The 24,336-nt window shown below is 44.7% G+C and overlaps 1 protein-coding gene across 4 annotated transcripts in view; it reads right to left on the reverse strand.

Annotated features, from left to right (window-relative positions):
* EVA1A (eva-1 homolog A, regulator of programmed cell death) overlaps positions 1-24,336 on the reverse strand; it is a 132,367-nt gene that overhangs the window by 18,115 nt on the left and 89,916 nt on the right. The window contains exon 1 of one of the 4 annotated variants that reach the window (XM_057390407.1): positions 1,159-1,277. The exons of the other annotated variants lie outside the window; for them this stretch is intronic. The gene's annotated coding sequence lies outside the window, so the exon portion shown is untranslated. Of the gene's footprint in view, positions 1-1,158; positions 1,278-24,336 lie in introns of those variants that run through there. 4 annotated transcript variants of the gene reach the window in all.

Here is a 24,336-nt window from a genome sequence, read left to right on the forward strand (position 1 = left end):
TGGGATCATTCATGATTCTGAGTTATTACAAGAAAGCAATTCSTTAGCACACATATATATGGGTCTCTCAGATTGCAGAATTAAAAGTGCTTTTTGCGCTGTAAAACCTAAATTCACTAAGCAGTCAGTCAGCAATCCTATTAGTATAATGGATTTTGGCTGTGCCAGTCCATAAAATATCACAATACAGTCAGASAGCAAGAAGGAAAAGTCCCATAGAAAAGACTCTGCACCTGGTGACAACAGTAACACCACTGTGTAGCTGGAAACACAGGGGTGGAAGATGGGAAAGTTCAGATTTGATCAACAAACTGCCATGAAAACCTTCACTCTCACCAAAAAAACAAACAAACAAACAAACCAACACCCGAGCAGAGACTTAACAAACACAAGTGGTCTGGACCTCTACTCCCATCTCCTTCAGCTATTTTCAAAAAGGCGTTTTTTCACCCAGCATGGATGTAGCTGCAAGTCCTGGAACCGAATGCAAAGCCCAGGAGCAGGAGGGAGCTGCTCAGGCTGCTGCAGGCGTTTCCCATGYGTGGTGCTCCAAACCACCTCCACCAAGGAAGTGACTCACAAAATCACAGCGCGGCCACTTCCAAGCACCCTGCAGACAGCAAGGGAGGCTGTCTGGGGAAAGAACCCCGTCACAACCACAGGCACCTCCACCTCCCCGAGCCCACAGTCTGCTCCAGGGCCCTCCTCCCCTGCCCCAAGCAGGAATCTGCCYGCTCTGCTGCTGATTTGGGGCTGGTGGGAAGTGGTACAAGCTGGCATGGCTGACACAACCCATATACAAACTTTGGSATCACTCTGCCAAGACTCCTCTGGAGACAGCCCAGATGCTTTGCCTTTTACTGTAACTCCTGGCAGCAGCCAACTACAGAAACATTGTGCAATAAGAATATAAATATAACACAGACAACCCTTCCTCTTGTTTGCTCTCCACAGAAGAGGACATGCTTATCCTTTTCTCATGCAGCTGCAATCAGAGAAGAGATTTCAGAAGTGGAAGCAATTCMAGTCCAGAAACAAAGCCCATGGAACACAAATTAGCTCAGTCTCACCCTTCTTCCCAGTGAAATCCCTCGCAGGCAAATGGCCCAGTGATGTGAGAGGCTTTAGGAGAGAAAGGATATTTAGGAAATGCTGTACCTCCAACTGAGACTCCACATGGAAGAGACAAACAGAAGCACCATTCYCTCCTGGACTCTCCTCCTCCTGCACAGGACAACAGAATGCTTTTCTCCGATTCTTCTGATTTCTGCCTGCCCAGAATTTAATAGCCTTATTAAAAGATCAGTTCACCTAATCTGGGAACTCAACCCATGCCCTGTAGGTACCTAAGAAAGAAGTCCTCCTTAAATAAGCTATGTTCCTAAACTCYCTGCATCATCAACAGTGAAAGGTGGGTGCCTTTGAAAGCCTCCAGGGAAGATTCTGTCTACTTAAATTTAGGAGCCTAATTAGAGATAGTTAATGAATCATAATGTTACCTTTGGATTTATTCTCCTGAGTGTATCTGAGTTGAAATCTTATGAACTGCCTCATATCTTTTACTCAGATAGTTTTCTTCTATCTTGAACTTTCCAAATCAGAATTTGAAGCTATAAACACCTTAATTTCTATCCAGTGATGCATGTGCTCGATCTATCCACAGGCAGTTTTGCTACTGCTTTCATAGCCATGAAAGCTGGTTGTTCTTCTTTCATCATCTGAAATGTAATAACAGAATATGAAGCATCTATTGCCAGCAACTCATAAATCTCCTGCTTGATGTGGCTTTTGGTCTCCAAAGGGCACAGGGGAAAGCATCGCGTGCACCAGTCTGCTCCCTACATGTTCTACTTGGAAAGAAAAATGGATCAAAAGGAAGAAAGCCTTGTGAAAGATACCTGCAGATACAAAGAGTTACTTTCATCTGGTAAATTTCTGCCTGCTCCTAGTCAGGAGAGGTCTGCATTTTCACAGGATAGCACATCTTGAGGAGGATGAGACTCAAGCTGCTTCTTGTCCAAATTCCAGCCTGCTCAGCTACATCCCACCGTGGCACCTTTGCTACCCTCAGCTGTAGGACCTCTCTGACATTGTGGCTGCATCTCGTCTGCACCAGGCCCAAAGGAATCAGATTAATAAGTAAGTCAGACTCATTCTGACAGTCTTCCCTATTCCCCCCGTCTGGGCTGCATTTGYCACATACTTCCATTGGTACTTTGCAAACCAGCCCTGGCTTTCTYAGGCATTTTGGGAATATTTGCTTGTTGGTCTCTTCAGAGAGACTTTTCACAAACTGGAATTTTATGCAGTGCTCCAAGTATACCCACTTCACTTTGGATCAAAGTAGAGTTATACTAATTTTGAAACTTTGACACAATCCCTATTTCTTCTCATCACTCATTTTAATCAGACATTACATACTGCAAGATTTTAGATCAGTTGGTTAGAGCCTGRTGCTAAAAATGCCAGTGTTGTGGGTTCATTCTCTGTACGAGCCATTCACTCAAGAGCAGGACTTGAGGATCCTCGTGGGTCCCTTCCAACTCAAGAGTATTGTGATTATTCCTATAGTACAGAACTGTTTTGATATTTAGGCTATAGGGCTTGGCARAAAATCTTTTATCTATCAGCTTATCTATTTTTCAGGAAAGTTAGTGGCACACTCTGTGGCTCCCAGGAGGATGCTGGCAGAGCTGTGAGTATTGTGAGCTCAAGTGTGGCTGATCCAGAGTCAGAACATTGCTCATGCGAGGAATTGCTCACCAGCAAGGAACAGTCTCTGTGCTCAGGATGCCAGCACATACCCAGGTGGTTCCAGCCCTGAAAGTTATCAGGAATCAGCTGAGTCACAGCAACCAATTCTGTAAAACCTGGGCCAAAAGACAAGGTTAAATTGCAGTGAAAGGTGCACACAACACTGCCAGGGAAAGTGGCCCATGGAGGGCTCCATTACTATGTATCCAAAAGCAGTGGCTGGGTGAACGTTCTGTATCACTGTGAGACACTGAAATGAGAGCCAGGGCAAGGATATCCAAGATAAAGTGGGGAGAAAGGATGGAGTAAAGGGCCAGAGGTCCTGAAACACTCCAGAGCTGACGGGAAGCCAGCCTCCAGCAAGGACAGGAGAGGAATGGCAGTGACTCTGAAGCCCAGGCAGGAAAGGAAGGTGCCAGGGGAAATAACATCTACAGCTACATTGCACTGCCCAATATTTTAATAAAGAGTAAGAAGCCTCGTGTTTCAGCAATTGAGCCAATAACTAGCCTGATATGATCCAATCACTATTTTCCAAGAGTTAGAAATATTATTTCTCCTCTGACACTACTGACCAAAATAGATAATTTGGGGGTTTCCTGTGCCTGTTTCTGAAGCAGTGTCACCCACCCCATAGTCCACAGACCTGTGATGACCTGTGAGACAGCAGAAAAGCAATCCAGAGAAAAACCTAATTCAAAGAGAAACCACAACCAGCATATCTCCGGATGTTCCCCCATGTTTTGTCTCAGTGTCTGTTGGCAGGCACAGCTTGGAGATTCTTCCCATCTGCTCTCCTTCCCTAATTAAAGTGTTTGTAATTACGGCAGCTAAACTACTCTCTGTACAAAAATATTTTCTTTTTATCCAAATGCTACTTATCCAACAGCGTGTGCTGTTCAGTTCTTTAYCAGCTCATCAGCTTTTCCTCTCTGTGATCAAACAGCAGAGAACTAGACAAGGGGCTGGAAGTTTTTCCCAAAAAGATAGCGGTGTCTTGACGGCAGAAGCTGAGGAATGTCATCAGAAAGCAGCTGGTAACCTCTGCCATTAAAAGCAGTGACTTTGTCTGGTCACATGTTTGACTTAGTGTGGCAATTCCCAGGGTCCCATGAGATGCCCAAACTGGAAACCCTGCACAGGGAAAAATTATCAATTGGAATAAAGATTAGGAGTGAACAAAACTGTGTAAGGCAGCTACAGTGCTAAACACCCTTTAGTTATGCACAGATGAACGCARATCAGCATTTACTGAACAAAAACACAGTTTAGTTTGAGACCCAGAACTCAGTGTGGGGATCACTGGCTCCTCAGCGGTTCAGCACTTGGCTTATAGAAGCCAGGCTACACTAACAAATTTGAAATCCAAGGATCTGTGAACAAAGTGGCAAAACTGTTTTCAATATAAATCCTTCCATTCACATGGTCATAACCTGTGAGACATCCTCCKCTGGGGCTGAGATTTCCTGAGCACTGTGGAAAGTTTGAGGAAAAACCCTATAGATGTTTTTTAATTATAAGAGTATTAAGCCTCCCCTGTTTTTTCAAAGAAGTACATTTACAGGCAGAACCTCTCCAACACACAGCATCAGCTTTAAATAATCTGGCTTGGAGRCTGTGAAAAGTTCTTTGCATGGTTTATGCATTTTATTTTATTTATTTTTCTAGTAGAAAAACACGTAGCATGCATCATCTTGCTTCCATTCGTATCCCGAGGGAGCAGTAAGGACTGCAAGCCCAAATCTTACTACAATTGCTACCGTGAGTAACTGCCAGTTTTGTAAAACTGCAAATTACAGTCACTTTCCTGACGCCACATAAAAGCAGACACACACCATGGAAAACAATGCCAGGGTTTTGTTACAGCCCAGCGAGGATGTTCCTGAGCACCTACCCCACACTCTTACGCAACTTGCCCTGCAGCTACAGTCTGGAAGCACTGGAAAGAAACTGTGGGAATACACAGGGCTGGATTCTTGTGGCAGCTTTCCAGTACTTAATAGTGATTTTTTTTTTTAAGAGAACACAAGGTTTTTTAAAGCTGAGCGTTTGTTTCTATTAGGCATCATGAAATGTTCAGCAGGGACATTTCGTGCACAGCATTCTGTTCTTTTCCATTCTCCACACATGTTATTATGATTCATTCATATGAATATCTCAAATGACACCTGGACTCCTGCTGCCTAATCAAAGGGATGGGACATTTTTAATTTGTCCCTCCATCAGTTATACAGATAAGCTGACTAATCCCTCAGTTTAACCACTTCAGTTAAACACCTGCATTGGTGCAAGGAAGGCTTTGCAAGACTGAGCTGCAAGTATGCAAATTGTGTTTGGGTTTACATTCAGGGGTAGGGCATTGCTGGGCAAAAAGCTTATGTCATTTATTYCAAAGTTAGCAGAGCTAAACAATCCTGAATCAAATCCTACCCACCAATCAGGACAGAAATTATTCCAGGACTACTTGGGGCYCCCTTGGGACCTCTCTAACAGGCTGGTAGGTCTCTGACACATCCTGACTACTTGCAATATTGATTCACCAGGTTGCCACCCCGGCCAAGCCCCAAGGGATCATCCTGGGAAGGTCAGCAATGCTCTTTTTGTGGTGGCCTTTGCTAAGCARATCCCCAGTTTCTGCCTGTTTGGGTAGCAAGGCCCATCCACTGGCATTGCTCCCCTTTCAGAATTACTGAATTCAGTCAGTTAAAATGTGCAAATGGAGATACATCTTATCCAGCCATGTGTTTGAAAGTGGTTTGTGTCATATCTTCCAAAGGAAATACAAGCTGCTAAATCACAGCCAGGGAACTCCATACGGAAGGACCTCTATTTTTAGGCTTCCTTTTTGGGACTCTTAGAAAAAACATGAAGACTTTAACACATACCTTTGCTGCTAGCAACKTGAACCCAGGGCAGAGCCTTTATCTTGCATGCACTCAGTTTAAGGTGCCACTTCTTTTAAGTGGAATATCATTCTCTGGATTGGAGTATTTGTTCCCTCCACTGGATATCTTGAGCACACCAAGCCTGAYATCTTATCATCAGATAAAAGGATTAATCCAACAGAAAGGAGCTGTGAACACCTTTTGAACAAGTAAATCTTTAACAAACAAATTTCCTGGGTGGGGGGATAGACAGGGRTGGCTTAGGAGATGCTGTAAACAGCCGAGAAACTCATAAATATCCTCCAAAATACTTCTGTCTTGTGCTGGRGTGACCCCATCTCACACCCAGGGAGCCACTGCCCATCTCTGTAAAGACACGTGCTGCAGGATTTGCTCAGCTCACAAACAGGAGCTGCCAGTCCTCCAGAGGAAAATTAATCCCTGTCAATGCAGCTGCACAGGATAAAATCTACCTCACAACCTGCTTGGGTTATAGTGACAAGATGTTATTAATTGCAATTCCAATAACCATCCATGTTACTTAAAATCTGAAGTAATCCACCTTAATTACCTCAACTCTAATAACTGCATGGGATCATAACAGCTAGAGGAGAAAAATAGTTGTTAACTTGTTGACTGCCAGATGCAGACTGCTGAYAGGAGATATATCAAATATTAAAGTATTAAAACTGACCTCAGCTTGGCAGGAGAAGGCTGTGACTCATGCCCATAACTCCTAAGCACAGGGGGAATACAACAAATAATTGAATGAAGATCAAAGCAATGGCTGTTTCAGTGGAATAAGACAGGAGATTAATCTCATTTACACTCAGGTAAACCTCCCTCCTAACTTTCTCCCAGTTCAGCAAGAAATGCAGCAACTCCACTGTACAAATCTGTTACATCACTGCCTTGTTTAGACCTCTGCCATTCCATTAAAATCAATGGAGTGGAGGGTGAGAACTGGATCACTATTCTGTCTAATCTGAGCTTTCCATTTATGAGTTGTCTGACTTTTCTCTGTGAAAAAATAAGTAACATATTTTAAAAATCTGTATTTTCTTTTTAAAATCATGCATCAAAGCTTTTTTTTCACCCTTGAGCAAATAATTCACTTCCAATTATGTTCCAGGTAATAGAAAGTTTAAGACAAAGTTCAAAGTGAGGCCCATTGTGAAAGAGGCACAATAATTACAAACATTGCATGGAGAAGAAATGGCATCTGTGTGCTTGTACAGCAGTTGGTGCGAGGAACTGCCTGCCCAGCTTCCCAACAGCAACACAAGCTCTGGAGGCACCCAAGGACCAGTCTGCAGCCAAGTTTCACAGAGCTGGAAATCAAAAACCATCTTCAGGCTGGTCTCCCTACAGCAGGGTGACAAAGGAGTGAAATGGATGGGATATTATCCAGACTCAGGCAGCTAAGGGGACACACAAGCAGTAATTCTGGTATCTCACTCATTTCCCAGGCTCTTCCAAGGGGAATCCCAGCATCTGGCACAGCAGGGACTTGCMCCAACCCTCATGCAGCTCATACCACTCTGTAAATCTGCTGTCACAGGGCTGAAAGKACACAGGTGAGATGAAYARCCAGGTGACTCTTCAAATAATCRTAGAATGGTTTGGGTTGGAAGGGACCTTTAAAGGTCATCTAATCCAAGCCCCTGCAATGAGCAGGGACATCTCCTTGGCCTCAAAGACCCAGCCCATCTCTGTCCCTGCAGGCCAAGCAGGCAGTGAAGTGGCTGGTGCTGCTTGTTATGCATGTTATGCATGCAGACAGTGTCCACCCTCAGATTTTGTATTTACCCAGATCGTCTTCAGAGGCAGAAAATATTCTTCTTCCTCTGCAGAGTCTTGATGTCATCTGAAGGAGTGTTTTGCTTAGCTTATCCTGAAAAGATCAGAGACTAAACATCCATCTGCAACTATCTGCACTAACAAGCTGAGGCTGAGGAGGAAGAGGGATGCTGTGATCTGAAAAGGARCCCACACATAGCAGGGATAACCCTACCCCCATGAAGCAAAGGGTGCCTGAAATCCCACAATCACAGAAGCATCAAGAAGAAGAAACTTTCAAGATCAGCTAGTTCAGCCATCAACCCAGCCCCACCATAATCATCCCTAAARCATATCCTCAAGTGCCACATCCAGACACCTCTTGAACACTTCCAGAGAGTGATTCTACCACCWCCCTGGGCAATTTAKTCCCATGCCCAACCACTCTTTCAATGACCTTTTTTTCTGATAYCTWATCTGACCCTCCCCTGGTGCAACTGAAGGCCATCTTTTTCTCATCCTTTCACTTGAGACACAGCAGRAAAGACTGGTGCTCACCTGGCTACAGRAAAGCTTTYAGGGAGTTGTGGAGAGCAGTGAGGTCCACCCTGAGCCTTCAGACTAAACACCCCAGCTCCCTCAGCCCCTCCTCATAAGATATTTTCTAGACTCTTCACCAGCTTCATCGCCCTAAACAACGAGGAAACCTGGGAAGGGAAACATGTGTGGTCCTTCCGGTRTTCTGTTTAGACCTGAGAAGATTTTGTGGTAGATAAAATAGAGATAATCTGATCCTTGAAACTGTTTACAAAGACASAAAGAGCATTAACCTCCACTCTTACATGTTCTGGAACAAGTAAACTGTGGTTGCTATGATGCAAGAAAATGAAACACACCACCTGGTACAGTGTGACCTTTGTGTCATTAAACTTCCTTCACAACTCAAAACAAGGTGACTCTATCCAAAATATTCCTGCTGGCAATAGCACGTGGTCCCTGCTGACCTCTCAGCCCTGCCCAGACCAAGCTACACAAAATGTCTTTTTTCATTGTAGCAGAATGGTCCGTGGCGTTTCGGTGTCCCAGGATCATAGAATTATGGAATCATAAAATGGCTTGGGATGAAACAAACCTTACAGACCATATAGYTCCAAMCCCCCTGCCATGGCAGGGATGYCACCCATCAGATCAGGCTGCCCAGGGCACCACCAACCTGGCCAAAGTGTCAAGAGCTGGGCTTTGGCACTATTTTGTGCATCAGCACAGACATTCCCAGTGRAGCCCAGAGGTCAAGCACAAAGCCCAAGCAGCTGTCCCAGCTCGGGCGGTCACTGCTGCTCCTCAGGGCTCAGAGAGTGAGGGACAGCACATCACAGGTCACACAGCACAGCAGACATGGCACCCATGATGGCCTGGAGATGTGTCAGGCCAAGCAAAGAGCTGAATTTGCTGCCTGTCCACAGTGAGGAAAGCTGGAATAGCCCTGTGGGACTGTCCCCAGACATAGGCCGTGACAAATACTCAGCTCAGGGATGTTATCAGCTGTGTGTTATCTGAATGGACAGTCTTWTAGAAACACTGAATGCTGAAATGCTCCACAGGCAAAGAAGCTGGCTGAAAAAAATTGCCTGGACTTCCCTGAACTGTCCCTGCACACACTCCAGCCATATCTGGGGAAAAAACACTGATTTATACAGAGGTACCTGTTCCAACAGCCCAWMTGTGCTGCACCATCTGCCCTCAWGGAGCAGGACATGTCCCTTAACTTRTCAGAGCTCCATGGAGAGCAGCTCTCAGCCTCCTCCGAGGATGAAGAGACTGAACTCAGGCACCCTGRGCTGAACACTCTTATCAAAGTACTTTTATCAAATTGCTTTATTAGCAGAGCAGAGTGCTGCTACTGCCCAGAAACAGGAAGGAAATGCATTACCACATCTTTTCCCTCATGTCTTCCTTCCCCGTCAAACACAAGGAACTCAAAGTTTGTGTTAGACTCCAGCAGGCTCATGTGATTGTGAAAGGGTTTTACACTGGGCACCTCATCCATCAAGGACACCAGCAGGGTTTAAGGGAGAGATGGTGGGATAAAACAGTCTCCTGGGTCAAATTCAAGCCATGAATGTTGTTCCTTTTTATGCCTAAGGGAAATGTTTGACTTTTAATCTTTCCGTATTTCAGTTCAATGATGCAAATGACAGAGAACTAAAATAGATTATATATGTACAGCTAAATCTCCCCCATCTTCTTCCCATCAGTGCTTTTTCTCTGTGCTAGAACCAACTGTAAAGATAAAAGATAACTTCCTATGCTCATACTCTCAGCCCAAAAACATCTCCATCTAGACAAGGCTTTAGAGCCACACTTGGACACAATTAATCMTGATTGCATCATTTTTACAAGAATATGATATTATAGGCAGGTATTAAAAATCCTTTTCCCTCTCAATTTGACTGAGTGAAAAGTCAATTTCCTGATGGAGCTTCCTCAGGCCAACACTTCCAGCTCTTTAGAGAAGAGAGCCTTGCCTCAAGAGGGTAGATTTAGATTGGATATCAGGAAGAAATTCTTGACTGTCAGGGTGAYGAAGCCCTGGAACAGTTTGYTCTGAKAAGCTGYTGATGMMCMMTYCCWRSAWSYSTKSAAGKSYWSRMKGSMMRGSWSKWSRRGMMKYSKRGYMKSSTGGWMKGKKKSMMKGWSYMYSWGRYYRKRRKGWKRKRATSWKWWRGKYYYYWMSSWYCCYMMMMAMYYMWAYRATTCYATGATGCTTTGACCTTGTACAGGTGTGTGATCACCCACAGACACGACAAATTCTATCTTCCCACTTCCACAAAGCCAGCAATTATGAGCACAGCATCTCTCCTGAGACAGAAACCTTCCACCCAACTTGAATACACGCACAGCTTACCATGGCTGTGCTCCCAGGCCTGGCTCCAACTCTGGAGATCACAGACTTCTCCTAGTAATAGTTATTAATGGAAGTCTTGCCCAAAGACAGTTTCAAATAGATCTCAATAGGATGTCTCACCCTGCCTTCTGCTTCTGTTGGCACATGAACACAGATGAGCACAAGCCACCATGAAAGATGGACTGTCAGGAGAGGGATTAAAAGCCATTAGTCCTGACCAAGCCTTCCTCTGTCTCCTTTGTTCTGTGCTCCAGATTTAGCACTAATAGCAGCAAAGAGCTGTAAAAAATGCTGCTAAGTGTGGGCCTTAATCAAACAAAGGGCTTGTAATTATTTGATTAGGAATAATTTTATTTTTACAAATATAAGAAAAATTCGAAACAGTTGTGCTCTTTTGCATCCATAGGGTGGAAGTGACCACTGTGGAATTTGAAGGGAGTTTGCTGAGGTTTCTGACTGCCAGGCCAGCAGCAAACAGACTATGTCCTGGCCTCTTGGGAGGAATGTTTAGATACAGGAACTGCTCTTTTCCCCAAGTGGACACAACTAGTCAGGCATCAACAGATTGGGATTTAACCACTACACAGGTGTCAGTCAAAAAAATATGGCAAAAAGGCAAAAGATTATGTCTGAGTGATGAATTAAGTGAAACAAATGTGTTACCCATGTTCCAGCAGTCAGCAGCAAAAGTCACAATTACCAACAGCTCCATTGAGAGGGCTTATTGGCTGTCGTGGTTTGAATGCTGAAAACACAAKGAATGTCCCCTCTACCCTGGTTGTGGTTCTTCCAAAGCAGCCTGGAGGGGATGTGTGAGGCTGACATGGCTGAGGCTGTGTGATTTCTGCTGACAGCCAGTGCACATCCACCCCAGGCTACAGGACTGTCAGCTCCACGGCCTTCACTAGCCCCATTTTGTGAACCTTATAAACTGTTTAGAGACCAGTCCTATGTGTCAGCCTGCAACAGACCCAGAGTGCAGCAAAGGATACAAGCCAGTGACCACAAAAAAAACCAAAGTAAATTTKATTTGCATATTTGAATACAATATTCCAGTGCCATATCGTCAAATCTGATTGAATTAAAGCAATCCTTTGTGAAGAAGAGAACACTTCCTTACAATATCTTCAGACAGCCTTGATCCATAGMTGACAATTCTCAAAAATGAACCCAAACAAAACATCTCCCAAATAGATGGTGCCTTGAGTCTATGGGCATGTTCCCCCAGCTGCCAGGTCTTAGAGGTGCACTGGCTCACACCCCAAGCACTGTCAGCTCCCAGAGCAACCACAAAAGATGGGGTTAGAGCTGCACCCCGCCTGTCTGGCTGCTCCCAGCTGAGTGTCTGGATACCTGGCCAAAGGAGCAGGAGCACGGCATGGAGCTTCTGTCACGAGTTCAGAAGAAGGTTTAAATGCTGGATTTCTGGTGTGAGACACTAATTGCTGCCTCAGTGCAGGCTTCAGCTGAGGGACACGCTGTTCAGCCAGGATGGAGCTCCAGTGCATCCTCCCAGCTCTGAGCTCCCTGAGCGCTGGCACTGCTGCTCTAGGTCCTCCCTGCAAACTGAGGAGGCCCAGGGCACTGCTCCAAGCWCTAGCAAATGATCACTTGTACTCTTTAAATGTTCACATAGTGCTCGACAGCGACTTGGCCYGTGCCAGCTAACGCTCTCCCCACTCACAGCTGGCCACAGACTGGATCGCTGCCCTCGGGTACTTGGGACACGTGTGACTGCCCTGTTTTGAAGGAAAAGCWTCTGGCTAGATGCAAGTCCTGCTGTGCCACTCATCCCCAGGACAAGAGAGGCTTTGCTATTTTTTATTCCACAGGACAAGTGCAGTCCCTGTGCATCACCAGTCATTAACACCTAACTCAATGAGTTTTGGTAAGGAGTAAGACCCCAGCACAAATGCTCATACCTTCCCATTTGCACAAGARAGAGCAAGCCAGAGTCTGAGCTGATTTAAATTGTCCTGAGAAATCTGGCAGGAGTCCTGTGCTGTAGAGTGAAGCCAGCTGGAACATAAGGCTTTCCACTCCACGCTCTGCATACCCAGCCAAAAATCACATGTGGGTAGCGTCACCAAAAACCAAACACCTTCTCCTGTCCTGCCTCAAGTTCTGTGTGAAAACAAACRTCTGCCTTCACAGTTGGAAAACCCATATTTCAAGGTAGAGTATTGTGCTTCAGGAAAAAACATCCCAAAGTRAAAGAGCAGCGTTGGCTTTGGCACYGCTGAGGAGAAGTCCACGGAGAGTTCGACTGGCAAACAGTCAGAAGAGAAGCACAGCAAATTCTGGCCCTCTGAACAACACACTGTGTGGGTTTAGGAAAGTCACTGGTTCAGCCTGAGRCAACTGCAAATCAAGGTTGAGTGTCGCAGAGAAACAGGGCTGGGAAGACTTTTGCTGGGTCATCTGGTCTGCCCTTCTAGACCTGCAGCAGGATCCCTYCTAGCTCATTTTTAAAGACCCTCAGTGATGTAGACCCCATAATAACCATTCAGACTTCTCCAGAACATCTCTCTTTTCACCATTATAACATTTTTCTGAATCTAGAGCTCAAATTTCTTTGCTACAATTTATCTCTTAGCCTCTCAGGCAAGGTGATCAATATACAATCCTCCCTATCTCTGCCACAGCCTTTTCTGTGTCTGAAAACTACTGCCTACTCTCTTCCCAGACTTCTAATTTTAGGCTAAATGACTTCAAATTAGGATTCCTACTACAATTGTACTCAAAAGCAAAAACAAGGCTGAGGTCCTTCCTGGAATCACACAAACCTAGTTTAAGAGGGTCGCTGCTCCAAAATGTTTAGAATCGACACAGAAAATCAAGGGAAGATGAAAGTAAAAAGGTCAAAGAAATGTATTATTCCTGTTTTAAAGGTAGGAACTTGGTACAGAGAGACACGTGTTTAGTCTTTTCAAGAACTCCCATAGCTGCAAAGGAGTTTACTGAGGGCTTAATATCTAACCAAATTATTGCATTTGGAAATGGGGTCATTTTTGCCTCTGCTGAGCTCCTAGATAAACTATTTTGAAATACAACCTGAAGATGTATGAATGTTCCTGACWGATCTGGGAAACACAAACCAGATCCTCCAAATGTCCCTCCAAGGCCCTAATCTCAAAACCATTCTTCCTTGTGGGGGAAGCAGAGATGATTRATGGCATTTTTCAAAACTCTCCAAAGATCATATTTTTTTCTACAGGAGCTCAAGACAAAATGATCATTACTTGCTTGACACACTTACATGCAAGGCAAACCCTAACAATGAATACAAGGTGAAAGGATTCTACATATCAAATTTACTGTACATGCAAATTTTCTTCAGACAGATCCGTTAATAATTGTCTGAATGGCAAAACTTAAGATTTTCTAAAAAGGCCTTCTGAGTTTTTATGTRCATTCCTTATCGTCCATCTGCTCCSCTGAGCAATCACTCACCATTTTAATTCATTCTTTCTGACATTAGCACACACATAAATTCCCTGCTTGTTGCAATTTTATGCTTTAGCAACATTTTACATGCCCTGCACTGCCATGGTTTTGAATTCAAGTAATTCACACAGTAAAGGCGAGGATAATTCCAGCATATCCACAGAATACCAGTTTAGGCCAATGTGGAGGACTGCAATATTAGAATTCATCAGACCCTGAACATATGGTAATAAATGTAAAGTTAATGCTAATGAACAAAAAAAAAAAAAAAAAAAAAAAAAAAAAAAAAAAAAAAAAAAAAAAAAAAAAAAAAAAAAAAAAAAAAACCCCCAGGAAAAAAAAAAAAAAAAACCCAAAAAAAAACCCAGGGAACAGAATGACTCTAAATAAATATAAACACAACATAGTTGATTTTGTGGAGAAGTTGCATGTGAGGATGGAGTTAGACAAACAACTTGATGAAAAAATCTGGTCCTAAAAGTACCTCAGGGGAAGCAATAAATCTTGAATTGTTCAGATATGAAACATCCAAATAGAAAATCTACTGCTGGTTATTAGCCACAGGGCRTGCTTGGGTCGATGACCTCAGTCTGCTCGTGCCCACACAACTATGGCAGCAAACCATCACTCAGCAGAGCAGCAGGGCAGGAGCAGAGTCAAATCCTATCTAAAGGATGGATTTTTTTCTTCACTGAAAGYGTGGTAAGGCATTGGAAAAGGCTACCCACAGAGATGGTGAAATCACCATTCCTGGAAGTGTCAAAAATGGTGTGGATGTGGCACTCAGGGATATGGTTCAGTGGTGAACACAGTGGTGCTGGGTTAACAGATCTCAGAGGTCTTTTCCAACTTTAATCATTTTATGATTCTTGAAGTCCATTTGCTTTAACTTAAAAAAAATGAGTGATGACACAGAGATGAGTTTGTCATGTGATTCAAGACCTGGAAAAAATGCTTTAGGCTGGAAAATGGAGAGTGATATTTACTGTATCAACGTGGAGTCTATGAAAGATGCCCTGATGTATGAGGAGAAGGAAGCTGCCAGCTTCCAGTGAACGATTCAGTCTAGCAGGAGTCCTAGCACACTTCCCAAATTATAGAAATACTGCAGGTTTTAAACAGTCAGGATCACTAATTTTTACTATCACTGCCACACGTGTCTTGTCCTTCTTATGAGTTCTCCAGATAAGGTCTAAACATCAAGATGGGATGCATTTATTGTACTGAACTTAGTACAAAGGCACACAGATAAAATGTAATTAGATTTGTATGTATTGGACCACATTGGATGATCCCACGGTCTCCTCTGGCTTTTAAACTCCACAAATGAACCTATGACCTTTACAAAGMACTGCATGTACTGGAGAAGATATTTAAATGTATGCATGATGAGTTTCCATTATGCTAAAGCATGCATCTCCAACTCTGCTTCTAACATCRCTTGACCTCATGTTTTTCCAAGCACGGCCCATACTCCTGTACTATCAGCCCCTGCATTACCACTGCTGTTTATGTGCACACCAACGTGGTATTTCCTGTCATTCAGCACCATCAGACTCCTTTCTTTGCTGCCACAATTGTCTGGTCCCTTCCCAGCTCTTCTACATGTACTCATGCAGCCAACACTCCTCCTGTTGCCCATAACTGGGGTTCCTCTTGCTCTTCCATACTGCTGTCTCTGAGGAATTCCCCAAATTAGACATCCCCTCTTAAAYTCTCTGCCTTGCTTTAGGCCACTCCTCCAGGAACCATTTTTCTCCCAGTACACTTAGGGATGACCCCTCCCTAGCTTTTAATCCTCTCTCTTTTCCCATCCCAGACCTCCCAGACAGACAATTTGGGGCACTTTGTACCAGTTGTCCTGTATCCATGTCTGTGTGTACAGTGGTAGCTGAAGATGACTGCAGGGTAAGAGGTTTTAGTTCAAAGCTCTTTAATTGTGGTTCAAACAGAAATATCTAATTTAAACCAAATTGGACCAAAACTAAAGGCTGACATTTTCAGTGTGCAGAGAGAAAGGCTCTACAACCATCTCAGCAGTTGTTCTGTTCCCCAACATCCTACATGCTGTGTGCTGCAAATCCCTGAGCAGCCCAGTGTGCCCCGCAGCTGATCCAGCTTTGAGCAGGAGGCAGGACCAGAGCCCTTCAGGGCTCCTTTCCAACCTGAATTACCATATGGCAAGTGATCCTGTGATCCTATTTCATTGCCTGTTTGTGATGGAATTCTGCCTGCAGCCACTTGCAGGAATCAGGGTTTATTTTACCTGGTTTGGCTCCGGGTATGTTTCTGTTCTCTCACACACTTGGGGGACGAAAAATAAATGAGCCAAAACGCAGGAAGGTCCACCTGACCAGGCACAGTATTTAAAGCAGGCAGCGGACTCTTATGCATAGTTCTCTCTCCAAGATGAGCTAACAAGACCCTCTAACCTAAATAAATGCACTTGCCCTGAGTTTATTTCATATTGATGCTCATTTCCCACATTCTTGGCTCCTGAAGGCCGCTTAAAACCCTCCTGCACTTGCATCTGTCCCATGGAGACAAGGTGTAAATCAGTGTGTCTCACCCTGCCACCTCTGAAAGCTGGCCCCTGGCCCCACAGACCCCAACCCCTCTTTGTTCCCTTCCCTCTCTCTCCCTTGCAAAGCCAATGGTTAATGGCAATCACATGTGTGGGGTGTCACCCCCAGCACGGGACTGCCTGGGATTTATCACCCGCCACTCCCTGGCACACGAGGCAGCCCAACATCTGGTTGTGACTAGTGCCCCATTTTGGCTGCTTTCCTTCTCTGAGAGCACCGAGAACCAGCACTGACAGAGGGGGCAAACCACCCCAGAGAGTTCAGGTCTTCCCAAAAGCAAGTGGGGAGCAACTTTCAGCAACATGCATCCACCAAAYACAGTCTYTTTAATTCCTGWTTTCAGCTTTATATGGGCAGACTCYCCTCTGTGTCCTGCTGAYACTCAAGATRTGGTTTGCAGAGCACTCAGCTYGTTAAGGAAAACTTATTTTTATCCTCTTCACCTTTAAAAATTTGAGGAGCTTCCCAGTCTGCTTTCACAGCATGCAGATGTCTTGGAAAAACATGGTAGAGGGTTAGATCAGMATGCCCATTTCCACTGTCCAACTCAGACATCCTAATTATCATGAAATCTAAATTCAAGATGATGAGCAATTCAGAGAATTGCCAGAGGCTCAGAGCTTGGCTTGTAACATCGTTAACAGAAAAAATAATCACTGACTCTATGCTGGAAACCTGTAACAGGCAGACCTCGTAATTGCCAATCAATCAGAAGTGTGAAAAAATCAACCCTTAATCAACATCATGGAGCTGGTAAATCTTGAGGGTGGATCAGTTCCTGCTGGAGCTGCTAAGGACATTTCTGAAAGTTTTTTAATAGGCAATTATCAAAGTGAGGACTTAAGTGAGACCTGCCTGTGAACTTTTAGAAGTATCATCTGGGAAAAAAAAAAAATCAAATATCCCCATACACTTGTACTCTGTTCCATTCTGTAGCTCCCATGGTGGTTCACATTCCTCATTAAAGTTGCTGGTGTGATGGAACAGGTGCTGGTACCCAGGTCCATTTCAGGACCATTGTTACACAAAGAAGAAAAGCAGCTTCATCCCTAGTCTGGAGACCCAAAATGGCCTCTTCTCACAGCAAGAACGGACAGAAAATGCTGACAGCTCCAGCACAACAAATGACAGCCTGGGAACAGCAAGCCAGGGGCTGAGGCTTCCATCAGTGCACCTGACTCCAAAAGGAAACCCCTGTTCTGATGAAATGTTTCCCACTGAGGTATCCTTTATAGCTCAGGGCAAGTTATGCTCCCTTCCACATTTTGGCTTTGAGTGTTTTCCTAGACCATATTTCTGACCTGACAGAGGTCAGGACAACAAGCCTTAAATCCAGTAACAGAAAGAGAGGCAATGGGCAGAAACTGATGTGCAGGAAGTTGCATTTGGATGTGAAGAACTTCTGTCCTGTGCAGTGACTGAGCACTGGACAGGCTGCCCAGACAATGTGTGGGATCTCCCTTATTGAAGATATTCCAGACCTGTCTGGACACAACCTTGTGCCCTGTGCTCTGGGTAATTCAGCTTGAGCAGATGACCCACTGAGGTTCCTTCCAATCTGATCCATTCTGTGATTCTGTGAAATCTACAAAAGAGASTTGCAAAGAAATCTGATGTGTAAAAAAGTTGAAAACCTCTCAAGATATGTGAAAAGGAGTCCACATCACAGAATCATGATTTCCATTGAAAGGGACCTCAAAGATGATCTAAAGCCAACCCCCTGACATGGGGGCTGAGGTCAGGCTGCTCCAAACMMCCTCCARCCTTACCYRGAAAACTTCCAGTGATGGGGCATCCACTTCTTCTCTGGGCAACCAGTTCCACTGTATCACCACCCTCATAAGAGACTTTCTCTCCTTATACCTAATCCCATCTACCCTCATTCAGATCAAAACCACTTGCCCTTGTCCTGTCCAGATAGAAAACTCTCTCTCGCTGGCTTTTTTTCAGGTTGCAAGTTCACATTGCTGACTCACATCCGATTTTCATCCCCAGGTCCTTCTCCAGGCACAGTATCAAACATGTCTGGTGTTGGAGTATGCAGTGACCAATGGGTTTTAGCACCAAGAAATGCTTCTGCTAATCAGTACTTGTATCATTCAATATAATTTGAATGGAGCATTAGCTCCACTAACAAAACAAATAAAAACTTGGGTTGAGACTAAGCATACAGAAGTGTCCTGCTTCATCTTTGTCTTGACTTTTTAATGTTGAAGCATCAGTCTGATAATTCCATGTGTACTGGTCTGATATCAGGCTTCACCCAATGTCACTATAAAATTTAAAAGATTCATTTAAACTAGATGATGAAAWCCCCTATGTCACTAACAGGTGAAGACAATCCACCTTCCCAAGGCAATTCAACCCCTCCTGCAAAAGGTGATACTGATTGTTGGACTGAYTTGTTCTTTGAAGTCATCTACACTTCTCCACCACCTGGAAAAGTAAGTGCTCACCAGAACAGTTAAGCCAAGAGTCTACTGTTGCAGAAAAGGGGTRGGTTTCATTTTCCTCACCTCTGTTCTGCTTTTCTCTCCTTCTGACCCTAATTTCCTTCCTTTTTCTACTTCTAGCTATCCCCACACCCACACTTGATCTCTTCCCCTGCCCAGTCAAAAGTAAGCTGGTTTTACTTGCAAATCCAAGCAGTCACTTCTTTGCCTTTTTTATTTTCTGCCACTTCAGTGAATCCAAYGAGCCAATTTAGCAAACAGTTGGCAGCAGCAATCAGCCAGGTTTGTCCTGCTTTTGTGTTCAAGAGTTTGTAATTAGCTCATGTCATGAAGCACATGTGTAAGCATCCTGGTACACTCAGCTGCTCACAGAATGAAGTTAATGAGTCAAAAATCCAAACAACAAACTTGTCTTTCTCTTCCTCCACACCATAAATAAGGTATTAATGAAAAAAAAATATATAAACCACGGCTCACGAGGTGCTAAGCCTCAATCACAAAAGAACCCTTGTCCAAACAAATTCAGGTACATGTAAATGGTCATGAAACTCACCTACATGCAACTATTAACATCTGGACTTAAAAACAAGCCTGGCAGAAGCACAAGTTTTGTTTTTTTTGCAAATAAATTGTGTATTGAAGTATTTTGTACCCTTCCTTACAATGCAAGGGTTCTGCAGCCACTGGGTCTCTGGTTATTTATAAATAAGACAGCTCAAGGCTCATTCTCTGACCCTCAGGGCAACAGGCACGGCACAGATTGCGTCCATATGACTAAACTTTCTCCCTTGCACCCTCCCACGAGGTATGGCTCCATTCTTACTGCTCACTGGGAAGAGCCATGCAGGCTCCTGAACCATGTGTGGATAAGGGTTACGTAGCAGGGGGCAAAGCCAGGGCAAAGAGCACAGAAACAATTAAATCATTTGGATGATGCTTGAGCCCACACTTTGGGCCTGTGCAGTTTGCTGATATGGATACTGCCAGTGAGAGCAGTGAGAAACACAGGAAAAAAGCCTGTGACTGGATATTTAATATAAATAGTTTGACCAGAGGTGAGTTAAAGTCAAATCTGTGATGCAAATAGTATAGAAAGAAAATTAATTTTTACCCATCTCCCTGCTAATGCAGTTGTATTATAAAAAAATCCTAACAGCATATTCCAACTGAGCACCGATTTTTATGCAGTATCATAGAACTGTAAAATCATGGAATGGTTTGGGTTGGAAGGGACCTTAAAGATACCTCATTCCAATCCCTTTCCATGGGGAGAGATGCCATTCACTAGACCAGGTCACTCAGGGCCYYATCAAACCYGGCCTTGAACAATTCCAGGGATGCAGCATCCACAGCCTTTCTGGGCATCATGTCCCAGKGTCTCATYGTGTTATGAGTACAGAAYTTCTTCCTCATATCTAMTCTAAACTGCCCTCTTTCAGTTTAAAACCATTATCTCCTGTCCTGTCACTGCCAGTAGAAAAAGTCCCTCTCCCTTCTTTTTATAAAACCTTTTAAGGTACTGGAAGGATGCAGTAAGTTCACCCTAAAGCCATCTCRTCTYCAGGCTGAACARCCCCAACTCTCTCAGCCTGTCTGCATAGGGAAGGTGSTGCTTTGATCACTTTTGTGTCACTTGGCTGGACCCACTCCAGGTCCACCTCTCGTGCCAGACCTGGATGCAGTGCTCCAGGGTGGGACTCATCATATACTCTTCCTGGCTGGATCTCATTTATTATTGTTGGTAAGTATCTGATTCCTACATTTTAATCTACAGAAATGTCTTTGCAAACCAGGACTTGCCAACTCTGCAAATAAAATCTCTTTTCCAGGCAAAGGCTGGCTCCTGGCTTCCAACTGAGCAGCTCTTCAGAAAGGTGTGGGAACACCAACACTCACTCTACACAGTATTYCCCTGTCTTGTGAAAGGTGTTTTGGAGAGGGAAAAATTCATGTGCCTCTGTAGGAAAGTCGGTGAAATATTCTGAAAGATGCACTGTTTGCCTTGTAGCATCAAATGCTGTGTGGTCTCGAGAACWGTGCTTCTGCTCAGAAAACGAAGGGAAAAAAAATGAGCAGTAGCCTTCAGTGTGGCCACTGTGTGTTCTAGCATTTCATTTATGATCTGCCTTCACCAGAGGATTGATTTACTGCTAATCTGAACCTTCCCTATTCAGAGGCTCCACATCAGCAGTGTCCTGGAAAGAACAGTGTCTCTCAGGAGCTTCTCACAATCAAAAYACAGAAGCCCAGTGTGCTCTTAAGGCAGGAACCAAACTAGCTGGAAAASTGTTTAGTGTGTAGTTATCTAGGATTCACTTTTCACAGTGAAAGGATACWTCAAGTGGGGTTTTGCAGAGGTCAGTCCTAGACCCGGTTCTAATGAAAATATTTTCATTTTCCTGAGGACAGAGTRCCTGGATGATGACCAGGATGATGGAATATAGATAATGTTTATTACATCTGCAGATGATACCACGCTAGGAAGGACTCCAATAAAACGAGAGGGAGAAAATTCAATGTGATCTTGRGAGACTGGAGATACAGGCAAGTCCAAGATACCAAAATCAGCCAGGAACATTCCACAGGGCAGATGCAAGATGAAAAYCAGCTTTCTGCAGAGCAGTCCTGCAGGTCAGAATGGTGAAMACCARCCAGTGAAGTCAAGTGGCTGAGGGACCTCAGACCAGARAATCTAAACYCTTTCTTTTTGCTCAGCAGCAGGAAGATCTCAGCTGGAGTCCTGTGCCAAGTCTGGTGCTCTTGAATGCAAGCAAAACATGGAGCTCCATGAGAGACCCCAGAGGAAAGAGAAAGAACAATCACCAATTTTAGGCAGCATTGATACTGTCACTGTAACAGCAGGAGACTGAGGAGGAGCCTGGGAGATGTGAAAAGAGGCTTCAAAAATAGAGGTTGCTAGACAGCAGAAAGAAAGAATCTGTTTTCTGTGCTCATTTGGACACGTGACAAGTCATGGGCCAAGRGAAGTTACAACAGGAAAATCTTGGTTAGTCACTAGGAAAACACTTCTAATGGAAAGGAAAGCATGGAAATGCACTGCCAGAAGAGTCTCCCCTGACTGAATGTCTGTCAGGAGTGGTCAGTGTCCRTGCTGCTTGGTGACTAATGAGCTCCTAAAAGGAGTTGCATGASTCAGGAGTGAGCAGTTTCCACTCCACGTGAACAAGAAGATGCTGACAAAGTCCACCTGCATTAGCAGCTTTTAACTGCCKGCTGGTCACAGACACAGTACTTTTAAAATAATCCTTGGCTCCCAGACACTTTTCCCAGATCTCCAGAGCCTTCTAGACTTAATCCACACTAATTCAGTCAAAGTTGTTTGCTCAAACATCAAATCCCCTTACCTGGATGTGACAACTGAGTTTTGTTCATCTCTGTTTTAGGTGGCAGAGCTAAGGCCCATAATAAATCAGARGCATCATGTTCCCAGCTGACCAGGAGCTCTTCCCAAAGCTTGATTTGGATGGGAGCTTCCACAACAAAGTTTCTAAAATCATCACCTAAGTGCTGCAGAGAGCCAAAGCCTGAAATAACAGAGCATGCAGTGAGTGACCAGCAGTGACCTGATTCTGGCAACCAGCAGTGTTGTTCCAGCAGAGGATGTTGCTTGACACCAAACCCAAATAAATGCATCATCCTGGCAAAGCAAGGAGAGAAAGAATAGAAGCAGACAAGGTGGCCTTTCCCTGCAGACACTTCAACAGACAGAGGAGAGCTCCAGAGCTGTGAGCAAAGGCACRAAGATTTTGTTGGTGTCACCACATCAGCCCCAGCAAAGACAAAGCCGTAAGTTTGGGCTCTGCCTGCTATTTTTTTTTCCCTCATTTTATTTCTCACCCTGGGAGTACCACTGGAGGTAGGGTTCATGACACAGCAGTCAGGCACATGGATTTCACCTCAGGGAGAAGGTAAGTGCTTAACAMTAACAAAATGAGTCACAAAAATAATAGTGATTTCCTGCCCAGGCACCTCACTAAATTCCTTCACACCTAGACCTACTTTGACATCCAAGGCTGGCATCCTCTGCACATGCCCARGAATGCCACAGGCTCAGAGAAACACTCCTGAAGGACCCATCTCCTCCTGCAGGATCTTGTCACAATGACAGCCCTGCCTTCAGAGCAAAGCCCAGCAGTCACAGCCACTCTCCATCAARCAAGTGCACACAAGAGCCACCTTCTGCAGCCTTGTCAGTGGAGCTCAGGGGACAGGAGCTGCATTTCCAAACCTCAGCTCAGCCTCAGGAGGGCTCAATAATTTCCATATCCCAAATGCACCAGAGAGCCCTGCTGAAGGAGTTGCCTTCTCCTCCTGGGGAAGCTCAGCTGCTACACAGACCTGAGTCCCAAGGGCACAGGGGCAGAACCTTGCTGTGAAGCTTCATCCCCACACAAGTGGATTTGATTTTGGCAGCCCCAGTGAGGAAGGGYTGTGTCCCTGACAGCAGCCATGATGGTCCATAATGCTGCTCTTCTCTCAGGAGCATCAGAAACGAGAGCCTGGCCATTCCAGTCACCCCRCTGAGGTAAAGAAGATGGTGAACTGTTCCTTGCTTCAGCCAGCAGCCACACAAGGCAGACACGAACTGAGTGCCTCCAGTGGGCCTTGGTCAGGGAGGCAGAAAAATTGCTGGCAGCATGAAATTTGGCTCCTGCAGCCTTCAAGGTGGGACTGGGAGAACTGGTGTGTGGTCCTGATTCTTGGCTGAGGCACACCAGCACCTAAGAGCTCATGCAGGGCAGGTTTACACCTCTCTTGGCCTCAGTCCTGCGTTCAGCATCTCTGTACAGGGGGCACTGAAAGCTGACAGAGCTTTTAGGGACAGTCAGTGGGACCCCTGCATTGCTCTCATACCCAGGTACAGCCTTTCCCACTGAAAGAGGAAATGAGTTAAACCACATCCATGGTCTCTCCAACCTCCTTAGTGAATGTTTGTAGCGGGAGGAGTCCTCACAGCAAGAATCCAAAGGCATCCCAAGGAAAGCCACAGCTCCCAGAGCCCCTCYTGCTCTCAGGACTGTGTCACACTTTCACTGGCCACACTACGGTGTTTTTATGGGTTTCTTGCTTTCCTTTCTGCTCTTTTTCATGGTCCCCCAGAGTTTCAATCAAGGTTGCATTTCTCTGCTTCTCGTCCTCCCCGCCCCAGCCCCTTGCATTCCTGGAAGGAAAACAAGGACAGACGGAGCTGCCTGGCTGTAAAAAGCTGTTCTTACAATGAAAGCAGTGCTTTCCAATAAAACCTAAGCAGTCTGGCTGCACTGCCTGTGCTCTGCTTCCCTGCTCTAGGGCACATCTGCAAAGATAGAGCAACCTCAGATGGGTGACATMAATAACACAGAATCATTCTTAATAATCAAACAATATCAGCCTTGCCAAGAAAGTAGCTGATACACCCATTACAACTACTGCACACTTACAAATATGCTGATCTCCGGAATCCCCCTTCCCCCACAGCTGGTGACTGAACCAATCCCAAGTTTGATTTTTCTTTTAGTTGAGTTGTT

The sequence above is a fragment of the Malurus melanocephalus genome, unplaced genomic scaffold (genome assembly GCF_030028575.1).
Source record: "Malurus melanocephalus ecotype Western Australia unplaced genomic scaffold, MMel_1.1 scaffold_26, whole genome shotgun sequence".
In the NCBI taxonomy this organism is placed as follows: domain Eukaryota; kingdom Metazoa; phylum Chordata; class Aves; order Passeriformes; family Maluridae; genus Malurus; species Malurus melanocephalus.